This window comes from Heterodontus francisci, chromosome 13 (assembly GCF_036365525.1).
Source record: "Heterodontus francisci isolate sHetFra1 chromosome 13, sHetFra1.hap1, whole genome shotgun sequence".
NCBI classification, from domain to species: Eukaryota; Metazoa; Chordata; class Chondrichthyes; order Heterodontiformes; family Heterodontidae; genus Heterodontus; species Heterodontus francisci.
Window position 1 is genome coordinate 21,897,060 of NC_090383.1, and position 13,436 is coordinate 21,910,495.

The following is a 13,436-nucleotide window of genomic DNA, read 5'->3' on the forward strand; positions in this document are numbered from 1 at the left end:
CTCTCCACTTGCCTGGATGGGTGCAGCTCCAACAACACTCAAGAAGCTTGACACCATCCAGAACAAAGCAGCCCACTTGATTGGCATCCCATCCACAAACATTCACTCCCTCTACCAATGACACACAGTGGCAGCAGTGTGTACCATCTACAAGATGCACTGCAGCAACACACCAAGGCTCCTTAGACAGCACCTTCCAAACCCGCAACCTCTACCAACTAGAAGGACAAGGGCAGCAAATGCATGGGAACACCACCACCTGCAAGTTCCCTTCCAAGCCACACACCATCCTGATTTGGAACTACATCGCCGTTCCTTCACTGTCGCTGGATCAAAATCCTGGAACTCCCTTCCTAACAGCATTGTGGGTGTACCTACCTCCCATGCACTGCAGTGGTTCAAGAAGGCAGCTCACCACCACCTTCTCAAGGGCAATTAGGGATGGGAAATTAATGCTGGCCTGGCCAGCGACTCCCACTTCTCATGAATGAATAATAAAAGTAAAACAGATGCACAATGAACGCGAGCACAACAAGACAGGTGATTTACCTGACTTGAGACTCCTGACCTCAGCACAGGAGGAGGCAGTCCAGATTGCCGGAGGACAAGCCATCACGGATGGAGAGGCTGGATTGTCTTGGCGTAAGGATGAAGTACCAGCCTTAATGTTGACTCTGCCTCTGGGGATGATGATGACAATGCCCCAGAGGGTGCACCGTCATCAGCCTCTTCTGCAACCTACACGGTGCAGTTGTATCTACACAGTCCGCGGGTAGTTTGCACATAGAATCAGTGCAATGACCAGACTGTCTCCACCTTAGCTACTAATGTTGGGGTTGCACCAAGATGTAGTGGCAGGCAGAAGAAAATGAAAGAATTATGAGCACAGAGGTGGCACAGGTGGTCAAATTAACATTATACATCATGTAAATATTTCTCAATACATTTATTTGCTTTATTATTTAATACTTTCTCATCATTCATTGAAACTTGCAGAGTTGATGCTTACAAAAAAGTGACGGATAAGGCCATTCTTATTAAAATTTGAGTTTGTGCCTTCAGTCTTCACTGATTACTACTTTGAATTTGCAGTTTTGCACTTGTCAGTCGTTGAGAATTGCCTTCAATTGGAGGCTCAGCAGGATCTCTCGTCGATGCCTTGAAAAGGAGTTTGTCCGAGGTCAGTCACAACTCGGAGACTCTCGCCGGTGCAGGTGCATGCAAAGTGATGGTGTAGCTGGTTCTGATTGAGTGGTCATGGCTGTATTGTAAACATATGTCCAAGTGTGGCCCAGATTTCTTTTTATTATTATTATTCTAGATTCAACAGCCAGTTTGTTCACCAAAGCTCTACTGCCCATGCAATTGTAGATGGCAGAGGACGCCTGCTTTTAGATTGGAGCACTGGTTAGGCTGGCAGGCGTAGGTCTACATCCCAGGAAGGCAATGTAGTTCTGGCATTGAAACTATAATCATGAGCGTGCCTCACCCTTGGCTGGAATGTCCAAATATAAGGTTGTCCCTGATGTCTGTGCGCGTCTCTCCATGGCCCTGGTATCCATTAAAGGCTCATTCACGTCAGGCTAATAGAAATAATCCTCATCTGAGGAGGAGTGGTGCTCCTCCTGTTCCTCCTCCTGCAAAATATGTCCGTGTTGCATTGCCAGGTTGTGCAGTGCACAGTCGACTAATGACTGTTCATGAGACCATCTGTGGTTTGTACTGCAGAGCCCCTCCTGAATGGTCAAGGCAGTGGGAGCGCATTTTCAGCAAGCCAATGGTGTATTCGATGATGGCGATGGTGGAAGCACCCAGGATCCAGCCGTCAATTTGGGCTCAAACATTTCCGGTAGGTCCAAGTTTCACAAATTGTACGTGTTGTGACAGCTCCCTGGGAAACAAGCACAGACCAGAATGATTTTTCGCCTGTGGTCACAAACCAGTTGAACATTCAAAGAGTGAAAGTCTTTGCGATTCAGAAATGCAGCGGCCTGGTCCCAGGAAGCTCTAATGGCCACATAAGTGTAGTCGATCACCCCTTACACTCTAGGGAAATGAACGACGGTGTCGCCTGGCTGTCCTTGTCTACTGGGAAATGGATAAAATCATTGGCATGACGGAATAGGACATTGGTCGTCTCCTTTATGCACCTGTGAGTGGCAGCCTGTGAAATGTCACATATGTTGCCCGTTGAGCCCCGGAAAGCACCGCTAGTGAAAAAATTGAGTGCCGCAGTCACCTTGAGGGCAACTGTCATGGGGTTCCCACCAAAAACACATGATTGCACGTCCTGCTGAATGATCCCACAAATTTCATGACGATTTCACATGCCATCGTCAGACATCTCTGACATTGCCTCTCCGACATCTGAAGTCCTTGTCCTGAGGACGCGCTGACACGCCATCTTCTGTCTTCTATGATGCCTTCCCTGGATGGCATCATCCTGAGCAGCCTCCCTCTCTTGTGCTGCCTGCTGCTGGCATTGCGGTATCAGCCACTGAGTGGCAAGAGCCCTCCTCTGTCGCATTCTCTCCTCTTGTTCTAGAGGAAGCAAAAATATTGGGTGTATGAGACCCATGTCATTGGAGCTTTATAACTGTTTGAATGAGACAAGCATTAAACTTAAACCTTGTTTGACTATGATGCTCAAGCAGTGAACTCATGAACAGATAGCTTATATGCTCCTGCCATTGTGCACTCCAGCAACTCCACCTACCCAACACTGGCCTCCTCCCACTTTGATCTGCACTCCTGACATGCCCACATGATTTCTCAATTCATTATGTAAAATGGTGCGCATTGGATTCGAGGCAAAATCCTCCACCTGCCACCTTCCAGCCTGTCCCCATCACCCTTGACACACCCAACATTACCTTGCACCTTCCCTCTTTGACCCTTGAACCTCCCCCATTACCCTTTACCTCATCATTATCGATGTATATATGCCATCTCTCCCCCCGTGCCTACACCCATCCACATCGAAATGCCCACTCTCACCCGATATCCTTCAGTTCTCCACCTTAATGTAGTCGTCCAATCCTGTGCCCTACAATTTCTTCCAATGGCCCGCCCCCCACCTCATCACACTGCCCCCTTTGACTGTGACTGTTCCCTCTGCCAGCCCGCACCCTGCGTTTGCCCCACAGGACCCCAACGTTGACAGTGCTGAACAATCTCTTTAGACCCATCATGCACCTCACCTACATTATCTGCTCCAACCTCCCCCCCCCCCCCACCAAACACCACCACTATCGACTCTACACCCAGGACACTGGGCCAATCCCTCCTCCACCCCTCCAGGCATCTGAAATCCCACCCTCTGCCCTCCCTGGCTTCCCTCCTCCAACCCTCCAGGCACCCAAACCTCCCCCCCACCCCGACCAAAAGAATTGCCCTTGCTGGTCCCAAGCCTGGAGCCAAACATCCATTCCAATGTTGCCTTTCCTTGTGCCAAAGAGTTCAAGAAAGAAAATCACTGACCTCAGGCACAAGTGCACAAAGCCAACTGGTACACACCACCTTTAAACATAAGAACTAGGAGCAGGAGTAGGAAATTCAGCCCCTCGAGCCTGCTCTGCCTTACGAACGTGAACCGGGTGCCACAAGATTCCCGTGTGCCGCTGACTAAATCTTGCAGGTAGGACTTAATTCAATGAATTATCAGGTATTGTATGCAAATGTATGAAAAGTTGGAACCTACCACATGATGGCATGAAACCTGACCCGCCACAAACATGCCGCTGCCTTTAATCTCTATAATTGAACATATATATAATTGTTTCACCCCCATTTAAAAAAGGGGAGTGGGATAAGCCAGTCAGTGTTAGGAAAACTTTTAAAGAAAATAATCCACAAAAAAAATTGTCAACTGGAATAGTGGGCAAATAAATGAAAATCAGCACAAGTTTGTTAAAGGCAAATCATGTTTGCACGTAACATTTCAGAACTGGTAGATAGATGATCTAACATGAGAAGGGAAATAGAAAGCAATGCAGATGAACAAGGTAAAATAGATAAACAGAAATCCCATCAGAGAGAAGTAGCTCTTCAAGGTGAGCATTCCTGGAATAGAAATAGCAGTGAATTAAACACTAATACAAAAGCAAAATACAGCGGATGCTGGAAATCTGAAATAAAAACAGTAAATGTTAGAAGTACTTAGCAGGTCTGGCAGCATCTGTGGAAAGATCATCAACCTGAAATATTAGGCTGAACTTTAACGTTTGGACCTGCTTGCTGTAGGGGGGAGTCTGGCAGTGGTACGGGAACTTGTAAGTTCATGGAGCAGATTTTTCCATGGTTCTTTAGCCACGGCATTAGCATCCCACTTCTGGGTTTCCGATCAATTGGAGTAGGCGGGCATGATTAAGACCTGCACCCTGACTATTGAAGCCTCAGTATTTAAAGGGACACAGGTGAAGTACAGAATGGAAGCATGCTATAACTGGCAACTCAGAGACTGCAATTGGATGAATGCAGGCTCAAAAAGGGAAGGTTGAGCCCTGGTGCTCTGAGACATCCCTGGAGATCACGCTGCAGGCTATAAGGGCCCACAGAGAAATATTGTTCGCAGCAGATGGGATGAAGAAGCCTGCCTCTGAAGCCAAGCAGGCACGGCTAGAGGTGGCTGAGGAGGTGAGCAGCAGGAGTGAGATGTCTTACTTATTGACGCAGTGCTGCAAGAGGTTTAATGACCTCATCAGGACAGGAAAGGTAAGTGGCATGCCACATACAAGAACCAACTCCCTCATTCTGACTTCCCCAGCCTTCTCCTGCACTGTGCTACTCAGGCCAACACACATTGAAGGTCCACCCATCCCTCTCTTTCTCTCTCTGCACTTCCTCACATCCCCATCTGAACAGCCAACACTGACACGTACTCTCATCCTATTGCAATCTCACACCCATCCCTTGCAGTGTTGTCAGCAGATTCAATTTCTCATAGTGATAACTCTCTTTCCTAGCAGGAGAAGAGAGCACAGAACACCAGGGAAAGATGAGAACCAGGGGTGACCCTCCAGTCATTGCTACCTTGACTGCTGTGGAGGACAAAGTACTGGAGATAAACAGAGTCTCAGAATGCATGGCCATTGACGAAGGAGAGATGGGGGTCTCTCATCTGGTGATGGAATTAGATATCACACAGCCACATAGCACAAACTACTCACTTATATTGACTTAATGCGAGCAACCACTGAAATATGATGATCTGCAATTTGTTGACTTTGGACCCTTTCACCTTGTCAGTTCGAATTCTTGTCTTTCATCTCCCACAAATCATTCAAGATTCACTCAGGAACTGGTGTCAAAGGAGGAGAAAGATTCTGCAGAGAAGGTTGCGCACTCAGAGGAAGCACTGACACATGACTCATGCACACCCTCCACCAGCTCTGATACACATACTTCAGTTAGGCCTCCAAGACAAGTAGCTACATTATCACAGGGTAAGCCACATATCGCAAGTGAGCAGCAGCAGGTGTTGAAGACAAGGTCAGCAGTGGAGAGTCCCATTGGAGGGTACAGGAGCCTTCAAGCTCAGCTAAGCTGGAGGAAGATGTTGAGCCTCGGGAGTCATGACGAAGAAGACTATTCTGGAGCAGCAGCAGAAAATGTGTGACATTCTATCAGCATTTATAGAGGCACTGTGCACAATTGGAGAGATATTGGAAGAGTCTGTCTCCACCATGAGTGCAATGATATCTCAGCCCTTTGCACTGATGTCTACCTCCATGGAAAGAATGGTCACCTTCATCAGTTACAGCAGGCAACCAAGTGCATGCTGCTGGCACTGGATCAGTCTGACAGCTTAAATAGGATGGAGGAAAGCCTTGCCTTGGCCGTTCAATGTCTTGTTGAAATGCAGCAAAGCACTCTCCAGGTCTTGGTTAGCAAGGCAGTGTGGGTCGGCTGTGAAAGGGAAGGTGGAGAAAGGGGCTATAGAAGTGGGGGCTCTGCTCAAAATGCTCCCACTCTTCCCCCTTAGTCTTCTTTAGTCAGAGCCCCACATGCTCTCTCCTGTCCCAATGGACGAATCTTCCCCTGCACTGGTGCAGGTGGAGCAGTTGTTGGTGGATCCCTCAAATGCTCCAAAACCAGAGGATGTCAGTCCTGAGCATCTCAGCAGTTAGAGCAGGGGAATGCGCAGCCTGCCTCTAGTTTCACCGAGCCCCAGGAGTGACACCACATAGGAGTAATAGGAAAATGAAGAGAAAGTTTTTGTAGTTTCACAGGGGAAATCAGTTGTTTAAAGGTTTGTTAAATTGTCACTTTTATTGTCAATATTTATGTACTGTAACCATTATTTCAAAGCTTCATTGTTCAGTCATCCCCATTGTTGCCTGTTGCCTTCCAAGTGGCCTTTAGCCTTGAGGAAAATGGTAAGACAAGGGTAGAAGATGATCAATGGGTGTCAGTGAGAAGGACGGAATATTGACTTTTGGTACGACTAAAGCGGGAGTAATGCATTGTTAATTCAGTCAAACTACTCCACAGGTCATAGCATATCAAATAAAGTTTCCCACCTACTGGAAAAAATAGCCAAATTAAACACTTTATTTATCCCCCAGAATAAAGCACACAAAACCAAATTTCTTTTAACAACAACAAAATTAACTATTTATTAAAAAACTAAATCTTAAACAATAATGAGATAAATCTATATATTGTCTTGGAACTATTTTTTCTCTTCTGTTTAAAGCAGTGTGCCTTTCAGACTCTGTCTAAAGACAGTGTACCTTTAAGACAGAGAAATTTCAGTTTCTTGAGAATAATATGTCACAGCTGCACCTGTTTCCTAGGCCACAGCAGGAGAGAGAGAAGGTCACATGGTGTACTGTAACTTTTAACTGTGTGTAAAAACTGGCTTCAACCAGTTTGAACTAGGTGCCAGCAAAGCATGCTTACTGGAGGAAGGTGCTGTCTATTTCTCTTAATATTGATAAATAGTTAATTTGTTGTTTAAAGATACCTGGTTTGGTCTATTTTATTCTGGGGGTTACTAAAGTGTTTAATTTGGCTAATTTCCGGTAGGTGGGAAAACTTTTAATAAAATGCTGTGACCTGTGGAGTATTGAGACTGAATTGACAGTGCATTACTCTTACCTTGGTCATAACAATATGAAAAGAGTTTAAAACCTCTTTTTCTTCCTAACCCTCCTGCACACACACATACATTCAAAAATCGGTTAACCAGGGAAAAATGCTTTTCTCTTTACAATTGTTTCTCAGGAATAATAAAATAACTGGGTTGTAACATTCTGGTAGGATATTTCCGGGTCGGTGAGGTGTCCCAGAGTCGAATAGTCAGATGCCACTCGAAGTCTCCCTAGGTGGGGTTGCGGAACCATCTGTGATGAGTAGGTATTCAAGACAATTCATCTGCAGCAGGCATCACACAGATCTTTCAGCAAAGGGTGTAGCAACAGTAGCAGTCTAGCAATAAAAGCTTTCTTGAGCTTTCCGGATCTCCCAAAACACAAAAGACAACAGGAATTACTCTTGAGGCAGAGATTTTTCAGAGACTGGAGACAATAGGAATCTACTACCTTTAAAATTGCAGGGCTTCCTCTCTGAAAAGCAGTTTTCCTCCACAGAGTGTAGCAACTCCTCTTTTTCTAGGTCTTTTCTCTCTCCAGGGGTATTTTCTTCTCTCCAGGCAGACCAAAGCCATACCTCAAATATAGGAATTATTTTTCCAAGAAAGGCAAATATTCTTTTTTCAGAGAGTAGGTTTTTTTCTCTGGTCTGCAAACACAGGTCATACCAGGTCACTGCAATGCTGCTCAGCTCACAGTGCAAAGTGAAACTAAAGCCCTAACAATAGATCATGTGACAGTCATAAATCTTCCTGTCATTTCCCTGTTGAGCTGCTTGGAAACAGGTGCCTTGCAGTCTGCACTCAGTTCAAACTCCAAGTTTCAGCATTCAATGGACACAGAAAATCCTTTTTCTCAGTCTTTTAAAAGCGCACAGAATTCTTAACTTTCAATAAAAAAAACTCTTGTGATACTGTGGGACTGCTTTCTGCTGGGAGTGGGCACAGTGGGTTCAGCGTTGGTGTGCCAGATGGCTACACTGCCTCAGATCAGCTGGAGCGTTGCTGAATGAGTCTGTGCCATGCATCCTTGATAGCTAAGTTTAAGGCTGCAGGTACCCTGGCCACAGCAGGCTCCTTGTCCTCTTCCTGCCCCTCCTGGCACTCCTCATCTTCCTCCTGTCATGCTCCTCTTCCTCTTTCTCCTCTGAAGATGCAAAGCAGTCCTCACTTTCCTCCTCCTGCAGCTCTAGTCCTCTCTTTTGTTGTTGCCTATGTTATTCAAGGCACAGCAGATCACTATCGTTATGGACACCCTTGCTGGTGCATACTGAAGGGCACCCCCAGATCTGTCCAGGCACCTGAATCGCATCTTCAGCAGCCCCAATGGCTTGCTCAATGTCCACTCTTGTGTTCATGTGGCTTTGATGTACCTTTCCTGTGCAACAGTGGTAGGGCTCCTCATGTGTATCATCAAGCACATCCATAGAGGCTAGCCCTTGTCTCCAAGGAGCCATCTTCTTGGAGGTGCGAGTACCTGTGGCAGACTTGACTGGTGCAGAATGAAGGCATCATGGCAGCTTCCTGGGCATCTTGCGCAGACGTACATGATAATCTTTTGGTGGTTACATGCTAGCTGAACATTGAGGGAGTGGGATCCTTTTTGATTGATGAATACTGTTGGATGTGCAGAGGGCACCTTGATTGCCACATGTGTACAGTCTATGACTCCAGGTACCTGTGGAAATCCAGACAAAGCAACAAATCCAAGTGCCCTCTCATGCTGCAATAAAAACAGAAAATGCTGTAAATGCTCAGTAGGTCAGGTAGAGAGAAACAGAGTTAACATTTCAGGTCAATGACCTTTCATCAGAACTGATTGCAGAGTTCCAACATCCTTAGTATTTTGTTTTTGCCCTCTTATTCTGACTGGCCTTATCAGTAGTGAGGTGGATGTACAGTCTGTTGTTGCTAGTGCTGGTCCTCCTGTTCCCCATCAGAGGGTCAAGAAAGAGCTGAATAAGTGGCTCCCATGCTGCTGAGAAGACTGACAGCTGGGAAGTGCAGAATAAAGTTAAAAAAGTCAAAGGTAGCAGAAATGACCTCCAAAATCTTGGAAATCACCTCTAAAGCAGTGAAAGCACACTCTCAGACCAAGACCTGTGAGCAAAAGCGCTTCACGTGGGCAATGAAATAGCTGTCAGATCTCAGTAGTTAAAGGCTTTTCAGCCTGTCAATTGCTCAGCCCTTCCCTCTCCCCACTGCCCTCTCACTTTTCCAACCTTGCACGTTTCAGACAGCCTGGGAAACCCCAGTGAAAGTTAAAAACCCCAGTTAAAGCCAGAATCCAAGTTTAAAAATGCAGTCAATTGCCTTTTAACATATGTTAATTGTTTTCCCGCATGCTAACAAGCACGCCCGAGTTAAATGCAGAACTTGTTGCCCAACATGCCAGCATTCTTTTGCTTCTTTAGCCTCCTGCACATACCAACAGCAATCCACACTGACAGCTTAAAATTTCCCCCATTAACTCAATTAACTCAATTGTCTCCACATATACTGCCCAATCTGAGTATTTCCAGAATTTTTTGTTTGTTTCAGATTTCCACCATCTGCAGCATTTTGATTTTATGTTAAAAAAAAGCATGTGGGATCATTGACTTAATTATGTTACGATCAGGTAAGGAGGGGTCACAAGGTTCCCCTCTTCTTCCCCTTGTTTAACCGCAAAAGGGTTTATTCCTTTTAAAACAGTGGAGGTACTTACCACCTCAGTGTTTTACCTTTTTGCTTAGTTGTGATCATAAAAGAACCAATTGGACAGGTCTTCTTGAGTTTAAGCAAGAAAGAGGTGAATTCATTGTACTTAAAAAAAAAACTAAACTTGATCTAAATAAAATAATAAAACTACACTACACTTTCACTCACACACACATGTGAGAATCACACGCACAAATAGAGTACAGAGTGGTAAGAAATAGTTTGGTTTGGATTAGAGTCCAGCACAAGTAAAAAATAATATATAGTCTGTGGGGTTGGGTAATTCTGTTGTCTTCTGGCTGTAGTTGTGATCTTGAAGTCTTTGGTTGGTAAAAGTGCACTTTGTGGCTGGCCCACTTGGTTTATGTTTTTCTTGGAGGCAGAGTTGGAGGTGGCTTTCCTCCCTGGGGTCTCTATCTGTAGCAACGGTAGACTTGGGGATTGCACAGTCGCAGATAAGTTTCAAATTTACGATGTTTTCCGGAGATAGAGAGACACAAACAGCCCCACTGGCGTCTGATCTGGTTAGTACTCAAAGCTTGTCTGCTTCAAAGTCTCAGGAGCTTGTCTTTTTGCAAAAGAATGTTAGTTTTTCCACAGATGGGGTGGGGGTGGGGTGGGGGGGGGCGGTGGTCATATGATTGTCCAGTGTCCTCATTACAAGTTAATTACATTTGAGTCTAGGTATTTTTAATCTCTGTCTTGAATCTCATTGTTTTAATGTTCACTCCCTGGAGGTATGTCATCACTGTTAATGTTCCGAGTTGTCTTTTTGTCATTATTAAAGTTCTCCATTATCAAAGATTTTATAGCAGAGCACTTAGAGAACAGTGGTAGAATCAGGCAAAGTCAGCATGGATTTATGAAAGGGAAATCATGCTTGACAAATCTACTAGAATTCTTCGAGGATGTAACTAGTAGAGTTAATGAGGGCGAGCCAGTGGATGTGGTTTATTTGGACTTTCAGAAGGCTTTTGACAAAGTCCCACATAAGAGATGAGCATGTAAAATTAAAGCACATGGGATTGGGGGGTAGTGAATTGCGATGGATAGAAAATTGGTTGGCGGACAGGAAACAAAGAGTAGGGATAAGTGGGTCTTTTTCTGAATGGCAGGCAGTGACAAGTGGGGTACCGCAGGGATCGGTGCTAGGACCCCAGCTATTCACAATATGCATTAATGATTTAGATGAGAGAACTAAATTTAATATCTCCAAATTTGCAGATGACACAAAACTGGGTGGGAGGCTGAGTTGTGAGGAGGATGCAGAGAGGCTTCAGGGTGATTTGGACAAGTTGACTGAGTAGGCTAATGCATGGCAGATGCAGTATAATGTGGATAAATGTGAGGTTATCCACTTTGGTAGCAAAAGCAGGAAGGCAGATTATTATCTGAATGGCTATAAACTGAGAGAGGGGAATATGCAGCGAGACCTGGGTGTTCTTGTACACCAGTCGCTGAAGGTAAGCATGCAGGTGCAACAGGCAGTAAAAAAGGCAAATGGTATGTTGGCCTTCATAGTGAGAAGATTCGAGTACAGGAGCAGGGATGTCTTGCTGCAATTATACAGGGCCTTGGTGAGGCCACACCTGGAATATTGTGTGCAGTTTTGGTCTCCTTATCTGAGGAAGGATGTTCTTGCTATCGAGGGAGTGCAGCAAAGGTTTACCAGACTGATTCCTGGGATAGTGGGGCTGACGTATGAGGAGAGATTGAGTTGGTTAGGATTATATTTGCTGGAGTTCAGAAGAGTGAGGGGGGATCTCATAGAAACCTATAAAATTCTAACAGGACTTGACAGGGTAGATACACGAAGGATGTTCCTGATGGTGGGGGAGTCCAGAACCAGGGGTCATAGTCTAAGGATACAGGGTAAACCTTTCAGGACTGAGATGAGGAGAAATTTCTTCACCCAGAGAGTGGTGAGCCTGTGGAATTCGCTACCACAGAAAGCAGTTGAGGCCAAAATATTGTATGTTTTCAAGAAGGAGTTAGATATAGCTCTTGGGTCTAAAGGGATCAAAGGGTATGGGGCAAAGCGGGAACAGGCTACTGTACTGAGTTGGATGATCAGCCATGATCATAATGAATGGCGGAGCAGGCTTGAAGGACCGAATGGCCTACTCCTTCTCCTATTTTCTATGTTTCTATGCCTTTGAGTATTTTGCCATGCAAAACGAAGCTGTTAGCTGTTTCCAAATTCATGAGGAATTGTCCTGGATGCAACCTTGTTAGACATGTGCCTCCGATTTGATGTCCTGGAATGTGAGGTATTTCAATGCAAATTGTGATGGCCATCTTGGCTGCCAGCTTTTTAAAAAGTTAACTTTAGGATCCCAACTCCTTTTTAAAAGTTTAATGTAGATTTCCAACTGATGAATTAAAAATCCTCATTTGGTAGAGCATGTTTTCTTGACACTGCTGCCTAATGCGAAATGAAATGTGATGACAGGAACATTTCATTACAAGGTCATAGGGAAAAGAACACATTCATTCTCAAGCACTCAGTTCTGAAACTTACACTGCCCTAGATTAGATCTGGTTTATTTTTTTCTTTTGGGATGATTCTGCGTTGAGTTAGATGCTAGATAATGCATCAGCTATCACATTGTTTTTTCCTGCAAAGAGGGTAATTTTTATGTGATAGGGTTGTAAAAACAGACTCCATCGAAATAGCCTTGCATTTTGGACATGGACCTCAAAATGCTGGAGAACTAGCAACATTCCCAGTGTTTCCTTTTCCACAGTGGAATACCTCTTTTGATGTTGGTTTAATTTTTTGGAGAAGTACCCAACTGATCTCTCAATGCCGGACTCATCACCTTGGAGCAGGATGACACTACCCCTAGGTCACGAGCATCAACTGCCACTTTAAAGGGTTTATTAATGTTCGGAACTGGGAGCACTGGTTCATTGGTTAGAATGGCTTTTAGCCTCTTGAACACTGTTTGATACCTCTCTGACTACACTACCTTTGCTCTTTTCTGCAGTAAGTCTGTCAGTGGAGTGGTTATAGTGCTGAAGATTGGGACAAACTTGCGGTAAAACCCCCACATCCCCAAAAATCACATTATTTCCTGTTTGGTCATGGGGACGGGAAAATCTACCAGCATCTGTACTTCTGCTGCTCTGGGCTGCACTCACCCTTGACCTACAATATAGCCTAAATAAGTTACTTGAGCTTTAGCAAACTCACTCTTTGCAAGGTTTACCTCTAGGCCAGCTGACTGTAACCTTGGGAAAAGGGTCTCTGATTGGTCTCGGTGGTCCCCCAGGTCTCACTGTACACTAGCAAATCATCCAGGTACAGTACACAGTTGGGTAGGCCAGCCACTACCTGGTTCATCAGTCTTAGGAAGGTGGCTGGGGCATTTCTTAATCCGAAAGGTGTCATTTGGCACTGGAAATGGGCCATCTGGGGTGACAAAAGCCGAGATCTCTTTTGTTTGGGGTGTTAAGGGAATCTGCCAATGTCCTTTTAGCAAGTCTATTTTGGTTATGTAGGTGGCATTCCCTGCACTATGAATACAGTCTTCCAGGTGGATAATTGGGTAGAAATCAGCTCTGGTCACTGCATTAACCTTCCTGTAATCAGTGCAGAGCCTTGTTGAGCCATCAGGCTTGGGCCACAGCACAACTGGGG